This window comes from Pseudophryne corroboree, chromosome 5 (genome assembly GCF_028390025.1).
Source record: "Pseudophryne corroboree isolate aPseCor3 chromosome 5, aPseCor3.hap2, whole genome shotgun sequence".
NCBI classification, from domain to species: Eukaryota; Metazoa; Chordata; class Amphibia; order Anura; family Myobatrachidae; genus Pseudophryne; species Pseudophryne corroboree.
The window spans coordinates 427,601,168-427,616,386 of NC_086448.1; positions in this window are offsets into that span (position 1 = coordinate 427,601,168).

Genomic DNA, 15,219 nt, shown 5'->3' on the forward strand with positions numbered 1-15,219 from the left:
AATGAAGCGCTGGACAGCCTTTAGTGTAGTTGGTTGGGACTAGTGATGTGCACCGGAAATTTTTCGGGTTTTGTGTTTTGGTTTTGGATTCGGTTCTGCGGCCGTGTTTTGGATTCGGACGCGTTTTGGCAAAACCTCCCTGAAAATTTTTTGTCGGATTCGGGTGTGTTTTGGATTCAGGTGTTTTTTTTTTACAAAAAACCCTCAAAAACAGCTTAAATCATAGAATTTGGGGGTCATTTTGATCCCATAGTATTATTAACCTCAATAACCATAATTTCCACTCATTTTCAGTCTATTCTGAACACCTCACACCTCACAATATTATTTTTAGTCCTAAAATTTGCACCGAGGTCGCTGGATGACTAAGCTAAGTGACCCAAGTGGCCGACACAAACACCTGGCCCATCTAGGAGTGGCATGCAGTGTCAGGCAGGATGGCACTTCAAAAAAATAGTCCCCAAACAGCACATGATGCAAAGAAAAAAAGAGGCACAATGAGGTAGCTGTGTGACTAAGCTCAGCGACCCAAGTGGCCGACACAAACACCTGGCCCATCTAGGAGTGGCACTGCAGTGTCAGACAGGATGGCAGATTAAAAAATAGTCCCCAAACAGCACATGATGCAAAGAAAAAAAGAGGTGCACCAAGGTCGCTGGATGGCTAAGCTAAGCGACCCAAGTGGCCGACACAAACACCTGGCCCATCTAGGAGTGGCACTGCAGTGTCAGACAGGATGGCAGATTTAAAAAATAGTCCCCAAACAGCACATGATGCAAAGAAAAAAAGTGGTGCACCAAGGTCGCTGGATGGCTAAGCTAAGCTACACAAGTGGCCGACACAAATACCTGGCCCATCTAGGAGTGGCACTGCAGTGTCAGGCAGGATGGCACTTCAAAAAAATAGTCTCCAAACAGCACATGATGCAAAGAAAAAAAGAGGCGCAACGAGGTAGCTGTGTGACTAAGCTAAGCGACCCAAGTGGCCGACACAAACACCTGGCCCATCTAGGAGTCGCACTGCAGTGTCAGGCAGGATGGCACTTAAAAAAAATAGTCCCCAAACAGCACATGATGCAAAGAAAAAAAGAGGCGCAATGAGGTAGCTGTGTGACTAATCTAAGCGACCCAAGTGGCCGACACAAACACCTGGCCCATCTAGGAGTGGCACTGCAGTGTCAGGCAGGATGGCACTTCAAAAAAATAGTCCCCAAACAGCACATGATGCAAAGAAAAAAAGAGGCGCAATGAGGTAGCTGTGTGACTAAGCTAAGCGACCCAAGTGGCCGATACAAACACCTGGCTCATCTAGGAGTATACCATAATCATATCATAGTTAAATATACCATAATCATATCATAGTTGTATACATAACAATTTCATTGTTTAAAAGAGTGCTCCAAAAAGCAATCCATTTTTCTTTGTTGTCTCTAATCAACAAATATTTGGCTACATGATTTGGTTATTTGATTGCAGGAGCACCTCCAGCTTCTTTAATTGAAAAACTCAGGTAGAGATTAGAGATGAGCGGGTTCGGTTCCTCGGAATCCGAACCCCCCTGAACTTCAGCCTTTTTACACGGGTCCGAGGCAGACTCGGATCTTCCCGCCTTGCTCGGCTAACCCGAGCGTGCCCTAACGTCATCATCCCGCTGTCGGATTCTCGCGAGGCTCGTATTCTATCGCGAGACTCGGATTCTATATAAGGAGCCGCGCGTCGCCGCCATTTTCACACGTGCATTGAGATTGATAGGGAGAGGACGTGGCTGGCGTCCTCTCCGTTTATAGTTACTGTTAGTAGTTAGTTGATCTGATTGCTGCTTAGCTTATTGTGGGGAGGATTGGGGAGAGCTGTTAGGAGGAGTACAGTCAGTGCAGAGTTTTGCTAGTTTTTTTTAATCCGTTCTCTGCCTGAAAAAAATGCTCCATACCATATCTGTGCTCAGCCTCAGTGTGCTGCATGATATATCTATGTATATCTGACTGTGCTGAGTGCTCACTGCTCACACAGCTGAATTGTGGGGGAGACTGGGGTGCAGTTATAGCAGGAGTACAGTGCACACTTTTGCTGCCAGTGTGACTGACCAGTGACCACCAGTATATTGTCTGCCTGAAAAAGTTAAACACTCCTGTGGTGTTTTTTTTTTTTAATTCTATAAACGCATTCTGCTGACAGTGTCCAGCAGGTCCGTCATTCATTATATTATATAAATATTTACCTGCAGTAGTGTTATATTTTTTTTGTTCATCTCTATCATCTCTATATTAGCAGACGCAGTACGGTAGTCCACGGCTGTGGCTACCTCTGTGTCGTCAGTGCTCGTCCATAATTGTATACCTACCTGTGGTGGGTTTTTTTTTTCTATCTTCTTCATACTAGTAGTTTAGGAGTCTGCTGACAGTGTCCAGCAGGTCCGTCATTATATTATATATACCTGCAGTAGTGATATATATATATATATATTTTATATCATTATCATCTCTATACTAGCAGACGCAGTACGGTAGTCCACGGCTGTAGCTACCTCTGTGTCGTCAGTGCTCGTCCATAATTGTATACCTACCTGTGGTGGTTTTTTTTTTTCTATCTTCTTCATACTAGTAGTTTAGGAGTCTGCTGACAGTGTCCAGCAGGTCCGTCATTATATTATATATACCTGCAGTAGTGATATATATATATTTTTTATATCATTATCATCTCTATACTAGCAGACGCAGTACGGTAGTCCACGGCTGTAGCTACCTCTGTGTCGTCAGTGCTTGTCCATAATTGTATACCTACCTGTGGTGGGTATTTTTTTTCTATCTTCTTCATACTAGTAGTTTAGGAGTCTGCTGACAGTGTCCAGCAGGTCCGTCATTATATTATATATACCTGCAGTAGTGATATATATATATTTTTTATATCATTATCATCTCTATACTAGCAGACGCAGTACGGTAGTCCACGGCTGTAGCTACCTCTGTGTCGTCAGTCACTCGTCATCCATAAGTATACTAGTATCCATCCATCTCCATTGTTTACCTGAGGTGCCTTTTAGTTGTGCCTATTAAAATATGGAGAACAAAAATGTTGAGGTTCCAAAAATAGGGAAAGATCAAGATCCACTTCCACCTCGTGCTGAAGCTGCTGCCACTAGTCATGGCCGAGACGATGAAATTCCATCAACGTCGTCTGCCAAGGCCGATGCCCTATGTCATAGTACAGAGCATGTAAAATCCAAAACACAAAATATCAGTAAAAAAAGGACTCAAAAATCTAAAATAAAATCGTCGGAGGAGAAGCGTAAACTTGCCAATATGCCATTTACCACACGGAGTGGCAAGGGACGGCTGAGGCCCTGGCCTATGTTCATGGCTAGTGGTTCAGCTTCACATGAGGATGGAAGCACTCAGCCTCTCGCTAGAAAAATTAAAAGACTTAAGCTGGCAAAAGCACAGCAAAGAACTGTGCGTTCTTCGAAATCACAAATCCACAAGGAGAGTCCAATTGTGTCAGTTGCGATGCCTGACCTTCCCAACACTGGACGTGAAGAGCATGCGCCTTCCACCATTTGCACGCCCCCTGCAAGTGCTGGGAGGAGCATCCGCAGTCCAGTTCCTGATAGTCAGATTGAAGATGTCAGTGTTGAAGTACACCAGGATGAGGAGGATATGGGTGTTGCTGGCGCTGGGGAGGAAATTGACAAGGAGGATTCTGATGGTGAGGTGGTTTGTTTAAGTCAGGCACCCGGGGAGACACCTGTTGTCCGTGGGAGGAATATGGCCATTGACATGCCTGGTGAAAATACCAAAAAAAATCAGCTCTTCGGTGTGGAAGTATTTCAACAGAAATGCGGACAACATTTGTCAAGCCGTGTGTTGCCTTTGTCAAGCTGTAATAAGTAGGGGTAAGGACGTTAACCACCTCGGAACATCCTCCCTTATAAGTCACCTGCAGCGCATTCATCATAAGTCAGTGACAAGTTCAAAAACTGTGGGCGACAGCGGAAGCAGTCCACTGACCAGTAAATCCCTTCCTCTTGTAACCAAGCTCACGCAAACCACCCCACCAACTCCCTCAGTGTCAATTTCCTCCTTCCCCAGGAATGCCAATAGTCCTGCAGGCCATGTCACTGGCAATTCTGACGAGTCCTCTTTTGCCTGGGATTCCTCCAATGCATCCTTGCGTGTAACGCCTACTGCTGCTGGCACTGCTGTTGTTGCTGCTGGGAGTCGATGGTCATCCCAGAGGGGAAGTCGGAAGACCACTTTTACTACTTCCACCAAGCAATTGACTGTCCAACAGTCCTTTGCGAGGAAGATGAAATATCACAGCAGTCATCCTGCTGCAAAGCGGATAACTGAGGCCTTGGCATCCTGGGCGGTGAGAAACGTGGTTCCGGTATCCATCATTACTGCAGAGCCAACTATAGACTTGATTGAGGTACTGTGTTCCCGGTACCAAATACCATCTAGGTTCCATTTCTCTAGGCAGGCGATACCGAAAATGTACACAGACCTCAGAAAAAGACTCACCAGTGTCCTAAAAAATGCAGTTGTACCCAATGTCCACTTAACCACGGACATGTGGACAAGTGGAGCAGGGCAGACTCAGGACTATATGACTGTGACAGCCCACTGGGTAGATGTATTGACTCCCGCCGCAAGAACAGCAGCGGCGGCACCAGTAGCAGCATCTCGCAAACGCCAACTCTTTCCTAGGCAGGCTACGCTTTGTATCACCGCTTTCCAGAATACGCACACAGCTAAAAACCTCTTACGGCAACTGAGGAAGATCATCGCAGAATGGCTTACCCCAATTGGACTCTCCTGTGGATTTGTGGCATCGGACAACGCCAGCAATATTGTGTGTGCATTAAATATGGGCAAATTCCAGCACGTCCCATGTTTTGCACATACCTTGAATTTGGTGGTGCAGAATTATTTAAAAAACGACAGGGGCGTGCAAGAGATGCTGTCAGTGGCCAGAAGAATTGCGGGACACTTTCGGCGTACAGGCACCGCGTACAGAAGACTGGAGAAACAACAAAAACGCCTGAACCTGCCCTGCCATCATCTGAAGCAAGAAGTGGTAACGAGGTGGAATTCAACGCTCTATATGCTTCAGAGGTTGGAGGAGCAGCAAAAGGCCATTCAAGCCTATACAACTGAGCACGATATAGGAGGTGGAATGCACCTGTCTCAAGCGCAGTGGAGAATGATTTCAACGTTGTGCAAGGTTCTGCAACCTTTTGAACTTGCCACACGTGAAGTCAGTTCAGACACTGCCAGCCTGAGTCAGGTCATTCCCCTCATCAGGCTTTTGCAGAAGAAGCTGGAGACATTGAAGGAGGAGCTAACACAGAGCGATTCCGCTAGGCATGTGGGACTTGTGGATGGAGCCCTTAATTCGCTTAACAAGGATTCACGGGTGGTCAATCTGTTGAAATCAGAGCACTACATTTTGGCCACCGTGCTCGATCCTAGATTTAAAACCTACGTTGTATCTCTCTTTCCGGCAGACACAAGTCTGCAGGGGTTCAAAGAACTGCTGGTGAGAAAATTGTCAAGTCAAGCAGAACGCGACCTGTCAACATCTTCTCCTTCACATTCTCCCGCAACTGGGGGTGCGAGGAAAAGGCTCAGAATTCCGAGCCCACCCGCTGGCGGTGATGCAGGGCAGTCTGGAGCGACTGCTGATGCTGACATCTGGTCCGGACTGAAGAACCTGACAACGATTACGGACATGTCGTCTACTGTCACTGCATATGATTCTCTCACCATTGAAAGAATGGTGGAGGATTATATGAGTGACCGCATCCAAGTAGGCACGTCAGACAGTCCGTACGTATACTGGCAGGAAAAAGAGGCAATTTGGAGGCCCTTGCACAAACTGGCTTTATTCTACCTAAGTTGCCCTCCCACTAGTGTGTACTCCGAAAGAGTGTTTAGTGCCGCCGCTCACCTTGTCAGCAATCGGCGTACGAGGTTACTTCCAGAAAATGTGGAGAAGATGATGTTCATTAAAATTAATTATAATCAATTCCTCCATGGAGACATTCACCAGCAGCAATTGCCTCCACAAAGTACACAGGGAGCTGTGATGGTGGATTCCAGTGGGGACGAATTGATAATCGGTGAGGAGGGGGATGTACACGGTGATGAATCGGAGGATGATGATGAGGTGGACATCTTGCCTCTGTAGAGCCAGTTTGTGCAAGGAGAGATTAATTGCTTCTTTTTTGGTGGGGGTCCAAACCAACCCGTCATTTCAGTCACAGTCGTGTGGCAGACCCTGTCACTGAAATGATGGGTTGGTTAAAGTGTGCATGTCCTGTTTATACAACATAAGGGTGGGTGGGAGGGCCCTAGGACAATTCCATCTTGCACCTCTTTTTTCTTTCATTTTTCTTTGCGTCATGTGCTGTTTGGGGAGTGTTTTTTGGAAGGGCCATCCTGCGTGACACTGCAGTGCCACTCCTAGATGGGCCAGGTGTTTGTGTCGGCCACTAGGGTCACTTATCTTAGTCACACAGCTACCTCATTGCGCCTCTTTTTTTTCTTCTTTGCGTCATGTGCTGTTTGGGGAGTATTTTTTGGAAGGGCCATCCGGCCTGACACTGCAGTGCCACTCCTAGATGGGCCAGGTGTTTGTGTCGGCCACTAGGGTCGCTTAGCTTACTCACACAGCTACCTCATTGCGCCTCTTTTTTTCTTTGCGTCATGTGCTGTTTGGGGAGTGTTTTTTGGAAGGGCCATCCTGCGTGACACTGCAGTGCCACTCCTAGATGGGCCAGGTGTTTGTGTCGGCCACTTGGGTCGCTGAGCTTAGTCATCCAGCGACCTCGGTGCAAATTTTAGGACTAAAAATAATATTGTGAGGTGTGAGGTGTTCAGAATAGACTGAAAATGAGTGGAAATTATGGTTATTGAGGTTAATAATACTTTGGGATCAAAATGACCCCCAAATTCTATGATTTAAGCTGTTTTTTAGGGTTTTTTGAAAAAAACACCCGAATACAAAACACACAAGAATCCGACAAAAAAAATTCGGTGAGGTTTTGCCAAAACGCGTTCGAACCCAAAACACGGCCACGGAACCGAACCCAAAACCAAAACACAAAACCCGAAAAATTTCCGGTGCACATCTCTAGTAGAGATACACTGCAACTAGCTGGTTTCATACTCAATGTCCCAATTCAAATTTTCAATGTATTATCGTTAGTTGTCCGGTGCGGGACATCAACTTGTTACTTCATCTAGGAGTGGCACTGCAGTGTCAGGCAGGATGGCACTTCAAAAAAATAGTCCCCAAACAGCACATGATGCAAAGAAAAAAAGAGGCGCAATGAGGTAGCTGTGTGACTAAGCTAAGCGACCCAAGTGGTCGACACAAACACCTGGCCCATCTAGGAGTGGCACTGCAGTTTTCTAGCGAGAGGATGAGTGCTTCCATCCTCATGTGAATCTGAACCACTAGCCATGAACATAGGCCAGGGCCTCAGCCGTTCCTTGCCACTCCATGTAGTAAATGGCATATTGGCAAGTTTACGCTTCTCCTCAGACGCTTTTAATTTTGATTTTTGAGTCATTTTACTGAACTTTTGTTTTTTGGATTTTACATGCTCTCTACTATGACATTGGGCATTGGCCTTGGCAGACGACGTTGAAGGCATTTCATCATCTCGGCCATGACTAGTGGCAGTAGCTTCAGCACGAGGTGGAAGTGGATCTTGATCTTTCCCTATTTTACCCTCCACATTTTTGTTCTCCATTTTTTAATGTGTGGAATTATATGCCAGTATCAATAGCAATGGCCTACTACTATATATACTGCGCACAACTGAAATGCACCACAAGTATGGATGGATAGTATGCTTGACGACACAGAGGTAGGTAGAGCAGTGGCCTACTGTACCGTACTGCTATATACTATATACTGGTGGTCAGCAAACTGTGAAAAACTGAAATGCACCACAGGTATGGATGGATAGTATACTTGACGACACAGAGGTAGGTAGAGCAGTGGCCTACTGTACCGTACTGCTATATACTATATACTGGTGGTCAGCAAACTGTGAAAAACTGAAATGCACCACAGGTATGGATGGATAGTATACTTGACGACACAGAGGTAGGTAGAGCAGTGGCCTTCTGTACCGTACTGCTATATATTATATACTGGTGGTCAGCAAACTGTGCAAAACTGAAATGCACCACAGGTATGGATGGATAGTATACTTGACGACACAGAGGTAGGTAGAGAAGTGGCCTTCTGTACCATACTGCTATATATTATATACTGGTGGTCAGCAAACTGTGCAAAACTGAAATGCACCACAGATATGGATGGATAGTATACTTGACGACACAGAGGTAGGTAGAGCAGTGGCCTTCTGTACCGTACTGGTTTATATTATATGCTGGTGGTCAGCAAAATTATGCACTGTACTCCTATTATATACTACAATGCAGCACAGATATGGAGCGTTTTTCAGGCAGAGAACGTATAATAATGGTGGTCACTGGTCAGCAAAACTCTGCACTGTACTCCTCCTATATAATATTGCTGGTCCCCAGTCCCCACAATAAAGCAGTGTGAGCACAGATATATGCAGCACACTGAGCACAGATATGGAGCGTTTTTCAGGCAGAGAATGTATAATACTGGTGGTCACTGGTCATCAAAACTCTGCACTGTACTCCTCCTATATAATACTGCTGGTCCCCAGTCCCCACAATAAAGCAGTGTGAGCACAGATATATGCAACACACTGAGCACAGAAATGGAGCGTTTTTCAGGCAGAGAACGTATAATAATGGTGGTCACTGGTCAGCAAAACTCTGCACTGTACTCCTCCTATATAATACTGCTGGTCCCCAGTCCCCACAATAAAGCAGTGTGAGCACAGATATATGCAGCACACTGAGCACAGATATGGAGCGTTTTTCAGGCAGAGAACGTATAATACTGGTGGTCACTGGTCAGCAAAACTCTGCACTGTACTCCTCCTATATAATACTGCTGGTCCCCAGTCCCCACAATAAAACAGTGAGCACAGATATTTGCAGCCACCTGAATAAAACTGAGAGAAGGCCAGCCACGTCCTCTCACTATCATTTCCAATGCTCGAGTGAAAAATGGCGGCGACGCGCAGCTCCTTATATAGAATCCGAATCTCGCGAGAATCCGACAGCAGGATGATGACGTTCGGGCGCGCTCAGGTTAACCGAGCAAGGCGGGAAGATTCGAATCTGCCTCGGAACCGTGTAAAATGGGTGAAGTTCGGGGGGGTTCGGATTCCGACGAACCGAACCCGCTCATCACTAGTTGGGACCAACCGTTGATGGCCTCAAGTTTTTTCAGGGTCCATCTGTAATTTTGAGCCAGAGATAATGTACCCCAAGAAAGGTATAGAGGGTACTTCAAAGGTACACTTTGAGAGTTTAGCGTACAATTTATTTGCACGTAAACGGGACAGGACTTCTTTCACCTGACTGCGATGGGTTGGAGATCTTGGGAAAATATCAGGATGTTGTTGACATATACTACGAGGAACTTGTATAATACATCTCTAAATATATCATTCACAAACTGTTGGAAAACAGCAGGGGCACTACTTAATCCAAAGAGCATTACAAGGTACTCGTAATGCCCATCTCTGGTGTTGAAAGCTGTTTTCCATTCATCGCCCTCACAAATTCTGATTAAGTTATATGCTCCTCTGAGGTCCAGTTTGGTGAAGACCTTTGCTCCCTTGACACGATTGAACAGCTCAGTTATGAGAGGAAGAGGATAACTGTTTTTGACTGTTATGTTGTTTGAGACTCTATAATCAATGCAGGGACGCAGGCTTCCATCTTCCTTTTTTACAAAGAAGAAACCCGCTCCAGCAGGAGAGGAGGAAGGGCAGATGAAACCTTTTCGCAGATTTTCTTGAATGGAATTAGACATTGCTTTAGTATTGGGTACCGAGAGTGGGTATGTGCGCCCCTTAGGAGGGGACTTTCCGGGAAGAAGGTCAATGGGACAATCCCATTTACGATGAGGAGGTAACACATCAGCTGCCTGTTCACTGAATACATCACAAAATTCATCATATGCTGTGGGTAGGCCGGGCAAGGGCTTAATCTCAATGGACCAGATAGGAGTTACTTCACTTATGCAATGCTTCTGGCAATAATCACTCCATTCCTCAATTTGAAGTGAGACCCAATTGATGCGAGGACTGTGGAGTCATAACCACGGCAAGCCTAGCACGATGTTGTAAGAAGACTTAGGAATGATGAGAAACTCAATGCGCTCCCGATGACAAACTCCCACTTGGATGGTAACAGGAGCTGTCTGTTGTGTGACATCCCTGCCAAGAATTTTATTACCATCGACTGTAGTCAGGTAGAGGTGCTGAGACAATGATGAGACTGAAATATTACATTTCTGCGTTGGAGGCACAGAGCTACAGTATACCATCTGACCGGCCCGAACTCCCTGACGCCGAGCCGCAGTGTGACGTCATCGAGCCGCGACCTAACAGCTAGCCGCGATCCCTTACCGCTGGACGCAGCGGTACGGGAGAGAAGGGTTCAACATACCATCTTTTGGAATCCTGCATGGTACCGGTTAGTAGTCAGAGACAGTTAGAACTTTCACATTCTGTGAATCGGAACGGACTGAGCTCAAATTCTCCAAAAGGAGCTATAAACACGTTTTATACTAACAGTCTTTTTCTCTACAGGTGCCACTTTTTCATAATTTTTATAGCACTCGTTATATGAATTTTATTTCTGTCCACCAGGACAGAGATGTGATAGAAACCCGCTGGAGTCACAAGGGTAACTGGAAGTATTAAGTCTGGAGAAGGAGGAGACTTTATTAAATGGCCTAACCTGACTCCCCCATTGCAGAGCCCAATAAAGTGACCGGAAGCAGCACAATACAAACACAATTTCTCTTTTTGCCTCCTGGATCGTTCTTCCGGTGATAGCCTAGATCTATCTGTTTGCTTAGGTTCTTCTGTGCTAGCAGTCACTGGACGATGCAGAGGCGGGGAAGAACTCTAGAGAAAACTTTTTCCTGCCGCTCTAGACCTCTCTGAGATGTAGGTCTATTTTAACACACAGGGAGATTAAATCTTCTAACTGTACTGAAAGATCATGGGTAGCCAACTCGTCCTTAATCCGCTCCGAAACTCCCAACCAGAAAGCAGCAGTTAGTGCTTCATTGTTCCACTTTAATTCAGAAGTCAAGGTCTGGAATTGGACTACAAATTGTCCCATGGGACTGGAGCCTTGTTTAATACGGAGTATCTCTGTAGAGGCGGATGCCGCTCGACCTGGCTCATCGAATATGCATCTGAATGTGGAAACAAACTTGACATAATCAATGAGTAAAGGGTCAGATCTTTCCCACAGCAGTGATACCCAACTTAAAGCTGAACCAGTTAGCAGGGAGACAATGAAAGCTATTTTGGTCCTAGAAGAAGCGAAATTCTGTGGTTGTAGTTCAAATTGGATGTCACACTGATTAAGAAATCCTCTACAGAGCTTGGGGTTGCCATCATATTTATTAGTAGCAGGAAGCTGTTTGGGAGAGACAGACACAGAAGAATGAGTAGCTGGTGAAGTGGACACTGCAGGGGCAGGTGACCTGAGTGACTGCTGGAGGGCATCCACGTGAGGGGACACTTCCTGTAGGTAGGTAGTGCTGTGTGGCTTCCTGTGTCGCTATTAATGAAATAACATCCTGAAGAGCCACTTGCCCCACACTGTGGTCATGTGCCGAGTCCATCGACCTTGAACAATCTGTCCGGGGTGGTCTGATTGTGTTCCCAGCAATAACCTGGGTGAGCCAGTGGAGGGTGCAGGGAAGCAGAAGTTAGGTGGCTTGAGATATGGACAAGTCATATGCTGGAGCACTCTGGAAGATTACACAGTGAGCACAGAAAATTGTCGAGACCTGAAGCAGAGGCGCGGAGCCTAACTCGCAAGGGGTTTCCGCCAGTGACCCCCGCTAGGGGAGATGATCTTCACTGCACCTGATGAGCAGGTTGCGGCCCTCTGCTCAGGTTTCTCTGTGGAAGCTGTGAGACATTCTGGTATACAGGGATGCTTAGTACTGGATAATACCGAAGTACTTAACCATTGATAGTGAGTTCGATGGTGACGTGGTAGGTAAGTATATCGGAGATGGTGAACTCAGGAGTACTTATGTATCTGATAGCATGAGGACAGTCTGGGGTATATTTACTAAGGTCCCGATTTTGACCGAGATGCCGTTTTTTCTTCAAAGTGTCATCTCGGTAATTTACTAAGCCAAAAACACGGCAGTGATGAGGCCATTCGTATTTTTTTGGAAGTTCATGTGTAAAATTACGAATGAATACACCATCGGTCAAAACGCGGCTGTTTAGGTATGAATCACGGTCATTTACTAACCATTCGTATTTGTAATGTCTACCGTGATAATGCATTTGCGGTCGTGAAAAAATACAATTCGTACAAAAGTCCTAAAAAAAAGTAGACCTGCTTTTGAGAAGCGTGTTTACATGTGTATTCAATTATTCATTAGTCACACCTGAATGTTTGGCCCTATAAAAGGCTCCCAGGCACATTTTGAATATCTCTCACTCTGAAATGGCGTCTGTTGTGTGTGCTACTGATTTTCTGGTTGCTGGGGAATACCTGAGAGTGCTCCATGACTCTTCAATAAATCAGGGCCAGGTAAGTGAACATGGTCAGCAGGTTGAACAGGTGCCGCGGAAGCTGCGCCAGCCTCGTTTTTTTAGGGGACGTTTAAACTTAAACGCATTGTCTGATGATAGGGTCATACAGATGTTTAGGCTAAATCGAAACAACATTTTCCGTCTGTATGACCTTGTCAAACTGGGACTAGACCCTGAGACAGCACGCTCTCGCTCTGTCTCAGGCCTGCACAAACTCCTGGCTGTGTTGCACTTTATGGCTACTGGGAGCTTCCAGGCTGTGACAGGCGACGTCATTGGTATCTCCCAGCCCACCTTTTCTAAATATTTGAATCAGGTGAGTTGAAATATACATACACGTCTATGTCTAAGTGTTGCTTCTGTTAGGTCTTAGAACACAGTATTGTATTGAATACAGATCATGACACTCACCTTATATTTATTAATGTCCACTCAGATTTTGGATGTCTTGGACCCCCATATAAATGCCTCTATCTGCTTCCCTACCCAGGAGTCGCAGTGGCATGCAGTCAGGGTAGCTTTCTATGAGCTTGCTGGCATGCCCAATGTGCTGGGGGCCATAGATTGCACACACGTTGAGCTGAGATCACCTAGGGGCCGTCAATATATTTATACTAATTGACATATGGACAAATCCACTAATGTCCAGGTGGTTTGTGATGCAAATCTAAAAATTATGAGTGTGGTTGCAGGTTACCCTGGCGGCTGCCATGACTCCTTCATCCTCAGTCAGTCATCTCTCTTCGATAAATTTGAGGACGGACAAATGCCTGATGGCTGGCTGCTGGGTATGTTCCAAGTGTGTTGTGTGTATGTGTGTTAACTTCAAACTCCTTTTTTTTTAGGGTAATTATTCATCATACACATGTACTAATGTTGGCTATATATGTTTTTCAGGTGATGGTGGTTATGGCTGCTACTCTTGGCTACTTACTCCATTGTCCCAACCTGATTCTCCTGCTGAACACAGTTACAATCATGCACATAAGTCTACGCGGAACGTGATAGAAAGATGTTTTGGAGTGCTGAAATCTAGGTTTCGGTGTCTGGATAAATCTGCTGGGCTTTTGTTGTATAGTCCCTCTAAGGTGACTAGGATTGTGTTCTGCTGCTGTTTTCTCCATAATCTGTGTTTGCAACAACATCTGCCACATGATGATGAAGAAAACAGTAAGCAAGCAGAGGAGTTAGAAACATCTGGTACAGATGTAGGGAGGCAGGTAAGGCAAGAAGTTATTCAGCGATATTTTACCCGTAAGTATTATTTTGTTTTAAATCACCTTGCCTAACCACTTTTATTACATGTATTGTAGGGGGTGAATGTTTGTTTTGTTCGTTAGTGTTTGTTCTTTATACTGGTGTGTATGTTTTTTTTATTTTAATTAAAAAAACATTGACAATCATTACCCCATTAAACCAGACACACATAGCGTGTTTTACAATGATTGACACGGACACAGGTTTTTTTTGGGAATACAATAGCAAAACATTTATTGTGTTGCACAAATTCCTGTCTTAATCATTTTTTTTTTGGTGTGTGTGCTTGGTGCAGAAGTTTGTCCTGGGTCGCTGGCCCGTGTTGTGCTTGAGCGTCGAACAGGGGAGGTAACTGGGGTCTGGCTAGGGGTAGTTGTTCCTGAGCTGGAGCTGACTTGTTGTGCTGCCAGCACAGTAATGCTTTGGCTAGGGTTGTGAATACTGGCATTCAGCTGATTATTGGTGGCAGTGTGGCTGGCAACAATTCTGGACAAAGTTTCAGTCACTACTTGGTTGTGCTGGATGACTTGTATTAGGGCTTGTTGCTGCCGCTGTTGCTCATCGATTACTCGAGATAAATTTGCCATCATTTGCATGTTGTCCGCCCTGATTTGCTCCATTGAAGTAGCTATTCTGCCTACCTGAACAATCAGTCTGCCCGAGTTCCTACTAATGCGAGGTATATGATGCGGCAGACTGGCAAGGTGTTGTGTGTGTGTGTTCAGGTAGGCAGTGTTTTGGACCTGTTGTGTGGCCCAACTGCTCCAAAAGTCTGCGGACATTTGTTGCTGTGGTGGAGTTGGGATCAATTGGGGGTTTACGGAGGCTTGGGGCATATCCTGCTGCTGGGTTGGCTGGGTAGGAGCAACGGGCTGCAGGTGCAGTGTAAAGGTAGCCTGTTGGTCAGGTTCCTGCTGGTCGTCCTCGCCCATGATGGTTGGTTCTGTATGGGGGTCACAACAGCCACTGTTTATTTTCAAATATATTTCTTTGCTTGTCATAAACATGGCATACTTAATAATACTCATGAAAATGTTACAGATTGTGTGTTGTCAAAAAAACTTGGAATATTGCCTTAAGAAACACATATGTGCCTTCACAGGCGTGCGCAGACACTGACTGGCGGGTTCCGCACCAAACTTCCCCCCCTACACAACATTATAGTGTTCTCTATCCTCCCCTGTCCTGGCTATAGACTGCTCACCTGGACGATCCAGAGGAGCGGACCAGGTAAGCAGTCTACATCCAGGACAGGGGAGG